The sequence below is a fragment of the Mastomys coucha genome, unplaced genomic scaffold (genome assembly GCF_008632895.1).
Source record: "Mastomys coucha isolate ucsf_1 unplaced genomic scaffold, UCSF_Mcou_1 pScaffold6, whole genome shotgun sequence".
Taxonomy (NCBI): domain Eukaryota; kingdom Metazoa; phylum Chordata; class Mammalia; order Rodentia; family Muridae; genus Mastomys; species Mastomys coucha.
The window spans coordinates 51,073,844-51,081,169 of NW_022196912.1; the positions used below are offsets into that span (position 1 = coordinate 51,073,844).

Genomic DNA, 7,326 nt, shown 5'->3' on the forward strand with positions numbered 1-7,326 from the left:
ATCTATCGGGGTTGAGAGCCTCATCATCCATTGCTCTCTGCATTTTGAGAAGTTGTGGTTTTCCGTAATAATCTTTATCTGCTGCAAAGAGATGAGGGGGTGAGAGCTATAACTAACTGTGGCTATAAGGTCAGCTTTACAAAGCAGGTAGGAATTAGTCTAGTGTACTAGTGTATTAAAGTGGTGGCTGTAGGTTCTTCTCTAAGTTCCAATGACAGTCTTTTTTTTTTTTTTTTATAAGCCTACAGTACCCGGTATCCCCAGTCAGTCTCCCATCCAAGTACTAACCAGGCCCGACCAGGCCCGACCCTGCTTAGCTTCCGAGATCAGACGAGATCGGACGCATTCAGGCTGGTATGGCCATAGACTTCATGACAGTCTTAGTCCTGGGTTGTTGGCTATAATTCTAGTAGCAGGTATGTTTTCTCTCCTGCCGAGCAGGCTTAAAATCCAATCAGGTAGTTGTTGGTCACAGCCAAGATCTGAGTGCTGCTCTTGCATCATTAGGGATGTTTTGGAACGCTGTTTTTTTTCTTCCCTCCCATGGCAGCTTCAGAGCTCCTTCTAACATTGTAAAGCTACTCTCCAGGGAGCACATTTTCAGGTCAGTTGGAGGCTCCAGAGTCCCATGTGCTAAGTGGTTTTTATAAGCACTAAGAACTTACATTTAACCTCTCAGAAGCAGACAAGGGCAACAGCAATAATCTATACCGTTTTGAGAGTCTTAGATTTTCCTGACCAACAACTTGAAAGGAAGTTTCTCAAACCTGTATTAACCGCCCTTCTGGTCCTCAGCTTTAAAGGCAGCTCCCATTTTCTCCACATTCCTTTTAAATCACCTGTATTCTGCTGTTCCTCTCAAAAATATAAAACTCTTACCATAACAGATTGATATGCCCCCAAATAAATGAAAGTAAGAATAATAAAGAATGCAATACTTTGAAATGTATGAAGTCTCTCTTAAATGGATGGAGAAAAATTGAGAATACAAATCTACTATTATCTGAATACAGAAAGAGTGTCTTGATAGTTCTTACAGGGAAGTGAGCATTGTCCATAATCTTAACCAGAGACTAACAAGGGAAGGAATTGGAGGGTAGTGTTCTTTATAAACAGATGCAAGCACTATTTCCAGCGAACCCTGCAGTGTCCTGATAGGATCACACGTCACTGCCAAGATGGATTTATTTCAGAAATGCAAGGTGGCTTCATATCTGAAAATCTATAGATAAAATTCACAGAATAAATAATTCAGCCAGCAAAAAGCTTTAGTTCATCTTCTTAGAAATAGAAAAAGGTTTGATATAACCTAACCCTTGTTTATTTTTTTTTTAAAACCAAAACCTCCCAGTAAACTGGAGACTAAAGGGTCCTTGCCCTATACGATACAGGCATCTGTAGAAAACCTATGTACAACCTCATTTCTAAATTGGAACCCTCAGGCACTTCCTCCTACTAGAACAGGAACAAGGCTCCAGCTCTCACTGACCACTTCCTGTTATACTGCCACCCACTGGTAGCCTTGTGCACTGCAGGGAGGTGAAATAAATAAGGCATACAAAAAGTATAAATTTTTTTTTTTTTTATTACTGACTGCGTGGAAAAATCTAACAACATACGTAAAACTACTATGGGAAGTACTGTTTTCACCCAGATGTTCCACAGCACTACCAGCCCACAACAGCTGTGCTCCACAGGAAAGGGGTCAGAAGTCAGGGCATTTGGAAGCAACTTCTCCTCCCATACTTCTTCAGATTTTCCATGACTGTATTGTATTCTATATGCATGCTAGAAGTACGTGTTTTAGTTATACATAAAAGAAAAAAAACACATGGTTTTCCTTTTTCTGATTATTAGCTATGTGGGTTAATTCACTGACAAATTAATTTTAGACCCATTGCTTCATAACAATGTTTTTTACTTTTTATTTTTATCTTTATTTTATTTTACAACTGGACGGGAGTTTCACTCTCCCACTATCTTTGTATTGAAAAACTGCCAGACCACCTTAGGGCATGTGATCCTCAGTATTTTCATAGATGAAGAACTAACAGTGAGAACTTACGGTTAAAAATAGGTAGGAAGTTCATGAGATATCTGTTTTAAAGCCTATCCAAAATCCAGTGAAAAGCAATTGAGTTGGTTCCTTGTTGTTTACTTGTACTCTTTATTGTCAATTACCCATGTGTCCATGGCAATGTGAATGAGGCATAAGGGCAAAGAATGGAGAGCAGAGAAGCAGTTTATAAATATTTGAAGGGTCATGAATGTCATAAAGGAAATGTCATGAACGAGCAGCTTAGGCATGCATCACAGGGGAAAATAGCTGGAAATTGGTGCAGAACCACAATTTTAAGGCAGACACAATGCAGCGCTAGTGGAAGAAGTAAAACCGCATTGTGAATAATCATATTTTTTTTAGATTTCAAATTCATTATGTGAGAAAATATACAAGGTAGTGTTCTTTGTGCACAACTGATGTCTCTGCTTACTCGTTAAAATTTAAAGAGTCTTGGCCCATTTAGAGATACAGCAGTTAAGTGAAAGAGACATACAGACTTCTCAAATCTCAGACGTTGCAGATTAATTGGGCATCTGACCATGAAAATACCCCACACAAACAGAAAGCTTTGTGGAGGTGAAGGTGGTGCTATTGTCAGCAAGCCCCTAAAATGCTTCAGAGAGCGCAGCACTTAAATGCCTGGTGACTACTCAGCACATTTTGTGATTTAGAAAGCAAACCAGGCACCTTTCTCCACAGAAAGAGAGATGGAAAGACCGTAAGAGCCAGAATACCAGGTATAACAGTCTCTCCGCGTGAACAGGAAAAGAACATTGGCAATATCAATGGACATATTATTGTGCAAGGGCAAAAAAATTCAATGGGATCCAGCTACCAAACAAAAATTCTAGACTACTAACGGCTGGGAGAGGGAGAATTAGCCCCCCCGTGGGCTGAGTACCCTTATTGGTTATCCAGTACAAAGGGGTAAGCTCATATATCCTCATATATCATATACATACAAACACAAATGGACCCAGCAGGTTGTATTTATAGGTCTGTGTCTAGTATACACACACACGTACACAGAGACACTCACATGCACCCTCATGCACACACATGAACATACACATGCACACACATGTATTTAAAAATAAAAAAGGACTGTTAATTTGAGAGTAGGGCACATAGGAAGGGTTGAAGGGAGGGTACATGGAGGAGCTTGAGGGAGGAAAGCGAAGGGGAAAGGAAATATAATTATATATTAATATTTATATTTGTAATGGTTTTTATATAAATATATTTTTATATAAACTTTTATGTAACCATATATTATATTTAGAATGTATTAAAATTAAATGTTTTTTGTATGGAGTATAAAAATTTCTGTTTTTATCATTTATATCATATAAAAATACTACTGGGTAATATGCTTACTGGGTATATACAAGCCAAATCACATTGTTATGATAGTAATACAAGTGTTTAATTGAAAAACATTTCATTCACTAGAGATAAAATTTAAATAATTCTTCAGGTCTGAGCTGGTGCCCTGAGCAGACCTTGGGCACTAACTCCACAGCCAGAACTCCCACAACAACCAGAGGAAGCTCTGCTCCCAGGCACTCTTAACATTCCCAGGATCATAGGATCAGAGGTGAGGAGAATACAAAATCTGCCCCAACATCAGGGAATAACTGGGCCCAGCGGGACCCAGACACCCAGGAGTTCTGCCTGACCAGTGATAGGAGTTCCTTCCAGTCTGGGCCGGTACCCTAAGCAGACCTTGGGCACTAACCCCACAGCAAGTCCCACAATACCCAGAAGAAGCTCCATTCCCAGGCGCTCTAGCACACCCAGCACTACAGGATCTTGGGATCCCAGGGTCCCAGGATCCCAGGAGCTTGATCACACCAGGATCTCAGGGTCCCAGAGGTAGCTGGACTCCCAGGAGCTCTGACATACCCAGGATCTCAGGATCACAAAGACAGCTGAATTCTGAGGAGTTCTGACACAACCATGATCACAGGAAGGACATGCTCCAGTCCTGGATATAGCCAGGACAGGTAGAACTAATGATAATCAGATGGCAGGAGGCAAGCATAAGTACATAAGCAACAGAAACCTAGGTTACTTGACATCATCAGAACCCAATCCTCCCACCATAGCAAGTACTGGATACATCATCACACCGGAAAGAGCAAGATTCAAATCTAAAATCACTTCTTATAATGATGACAGAGGACTTTAAGAAAAAGGCAGTGGTGGCACATGCCTTTAATCCCAGCACTTGGGAGGCAGAGGCAGGTAGATTTCTGAGTTCAAGGCAAGCCTGGTCTAGAGAGTGAGTTCCAGAATAGCCAGGGCTACACAGAGAAACCCTGACTCAAAAAACCAAAAAGAAAACAAAAGACATAAATAACTCCCTTAAAGAAATACAGGAGAACACATGTAAACAGGTAGAAGCCCTTAAAGATAAAACAAAAGAATATTAAACAACTTATCAGTATGTATATATATTTAGAAAGGTTCAGAACCACTTGTTTTTTTCTTATTTTAATATTTAAATGCATTTTATGCATCAAATACATTAATAATATTATTTTGAGAATCGAATAACAGATAAAAATTGTTAAATTTTTATATTCATATCCTTTCATACCCTAAGAATATTGTTAATGAGTATTTAATACTATCCATAACTGAGGATCCTATATTTAATGTTGAATACTAAACTGTTTCAAAACACACAAAATATTCTTTGGGAGTTAAGCATAGTAAAGGAGCATAAAATATTAAAAATGAATCATTAAGAAATATATTCAAAAGTCCTTATATGGTACCATCTGACATAGCGAGAGAGTATTTAAAATATATTAAGTATCTGTGTACATTGTCTAACAAGCAGTTTACTTAAAAAAGATTACCAGTGTTTCTAGGAGAGAAATTATTTTATCAGTAAGTATATTTTAAAAATTTCAAAATAGCAAAAGCTCTTTGAAGTTAAACATTAAGAAAATGCTAATTTCAAGCACAGTGAGAAAAATCATCAATATTTCCATGATATTTGTAGAACATGATTTTAATATTTTTAACTGTTAATATTCAACAAATATAATAATTATTTTAAAATATATTTTGCTGTTATTTCTCCCTTTTCATTTCTGATTTTATTAATTTGGATACTGTCTCTGTACCCTCTGGTTAGTCTATCTTATTGATTTTCTCAAAGAACCAGCTCCTGGTTTTGTTGATTCCTTGTATAGTTCTTTTTGTTTCTATTTGCTTGATCTCAGCCCTGAGTTTGATTATTTCCTGCAGTCTACTCCTCTTGGGTATACTTACTTCTTTTTGTTCCAGAGCTTTCAGGTGTGCTGTCAAGCTGTTAGTGTAAGCTCCCTTCAGTTTCTTTATGGAGGCACTTAGAGCCATGAGTTTTCCTCTTACCACTGCTTTCATTGTGTCCCATAAGTTTTGGTATGATATGTCCTCACTTTCATTAAATTCTAAAAAACCTTTAATTTCTTTCTTCCTTAGCCAATTTATCATTGAGTAGAGCTTTGTTCAGCTTCCATGTATATGTGGGCTTTCAGTTTTTTTGTTGATATTTAGGGCCAGCCTTAGTCTGTGGTGATCTGATAGGGTACGTGGGATTATTTCAGTCATCTTGCATCTGTTGAGGCCTGTTTTGTGACCATATATGGTCAGTTTTGGAGAAGGTACTATGAGGTGCTGAGAAGAAGGTATATTCTTTTGTTTTAGGATAAAATGTTCTATAGATATCTGTTAAATCCATTTGTTTCATAACTTCTGTTAGTTTCACTGTGCCTGTTTAGTTTCTGTTTCCATGATCTGTCCATTGATGAGAGTGTGGTGTTGAAGTCTCCCATTATTATTGTGTGGGGTGTGATGTGTGCTTTGAGCTTTAGTAAAGTTTCTTTTATGAATGTGGGTACCCTTGCATTTGGACCATAGATGTTCAGAATTGAGAGTTCATCTTGGTAGATTTTTCCTTTGACCAGTATGAAGTGTCCTTCTTTATCATTTTTGATAACTTTTGGTTGAAAGTTGATTTTATTTGATATTAGAATGGCTACTCCAGCTTGTTTCTTGGGAACATTTCCTTGTTTTCCAAATTTTAATTCTGAGGTAGTATCTGCCTTTGTCACTGGGGTATGTTTACAGTATGCAGCAAAATGCTGGGTCCTGTTTATGCATCCAGTCTGTTAGTCTATGTCTTTTTTTAGGGGGGGGGTGGATTGAGTCCATTGATGCTAAGAGATATTAAGGGAAAGTGATTGTTACTTCCTGTTATTTTTATTGTTAGAGATAGAGTCATGTTTTTATGGCTATCTTCTTTTGGCTTTGTTGAAAGATTACTTTCTTGCTTTTTCTAGGGTGTAGTTTCTCTCCTTGTTTTGGTGTTTTCCATCTATTATCCTTTGTAGGGCTGGATTTATGGAAAGATACTATGTAAATTTGGTTTTGTCATAAAATATCTTGCTTTTTCTGTCTATGGTAGTTGAGAGTTTTGCTGGATACAGTAGCCTGAGCTGGCATTTGTGTTCTCTTAGGGTCTGTATGAGATCTGCCCAAGATCTTCTAGCTTTCATAGTCTCTAGTGAGATGTCTGGTGTAATTCTGATAGATCTGCTTTTATATATGTTACTTGAACTTTTTCCCTCACTGCTTTTAATATTCTTTCATAGTTTAATGTATTTGGTGTTTTGATTATCATGTGACCAGAGGACTTTCTTCTTTGGTCCAGCCTATTTGGAATTCTGTGGCTTCTTGTATGTTCATGGGCATCTCTTTCTTCACGTTAGGGAAGTTTTCTTCTATAAATTTGTTGAAGATATTTACTGGCCCTTTAAGTTGTGAATCTTTGCTCTCTTCTATACCTATTATCCTTAGGTTTGGTCTTCTTACTGTGTCCTGAATTTCCTGGATGTTTTGGGTTAGGAGCTTTTTGCCTTTTGCATTTTCTTTGACTCCTGTGTCAATGTTTTCTATGATATCTTCTGCCCCTGAGATTCTCTCTTCTATCTCTTGTATTCCGTTGGTGATGCTTGCATCTATGACTCCTGATCTCTTTCCTAGATTTTCTAACTCCAGAGTTTTCTCCTTTTGTGATTTCCTTATTATTTCTATTTCTAAGTTTAGATCTTGGATGATTTTGTTCATTTCCTTCGCCTCTTTGATTGTGTTTTCCTATAATTCTTTTATTTTTTTCTTGAGACAGGGTTTCTCTGTGTAGCCTTGGCTGTCCTGAAACTCACTGTGTAGATCAGGCTGGCCTCGAACTCAGAAATCCGCCTACCTCT

The 7,326-nt window shown here is 37.8% G+C and overlaps 1 pseudogene; it reads right to left on the reverse strand.

Annotated features, from left to right (window-relative positions):
• Positions 1–239: 239 nt before the first annotated feature.
• LOC116081325 lies at positions 240–368 on the reverse strand (annotated as a pseudogene).
• Positions 369–7,326: the final 6,958 nt, after the last annotated feature.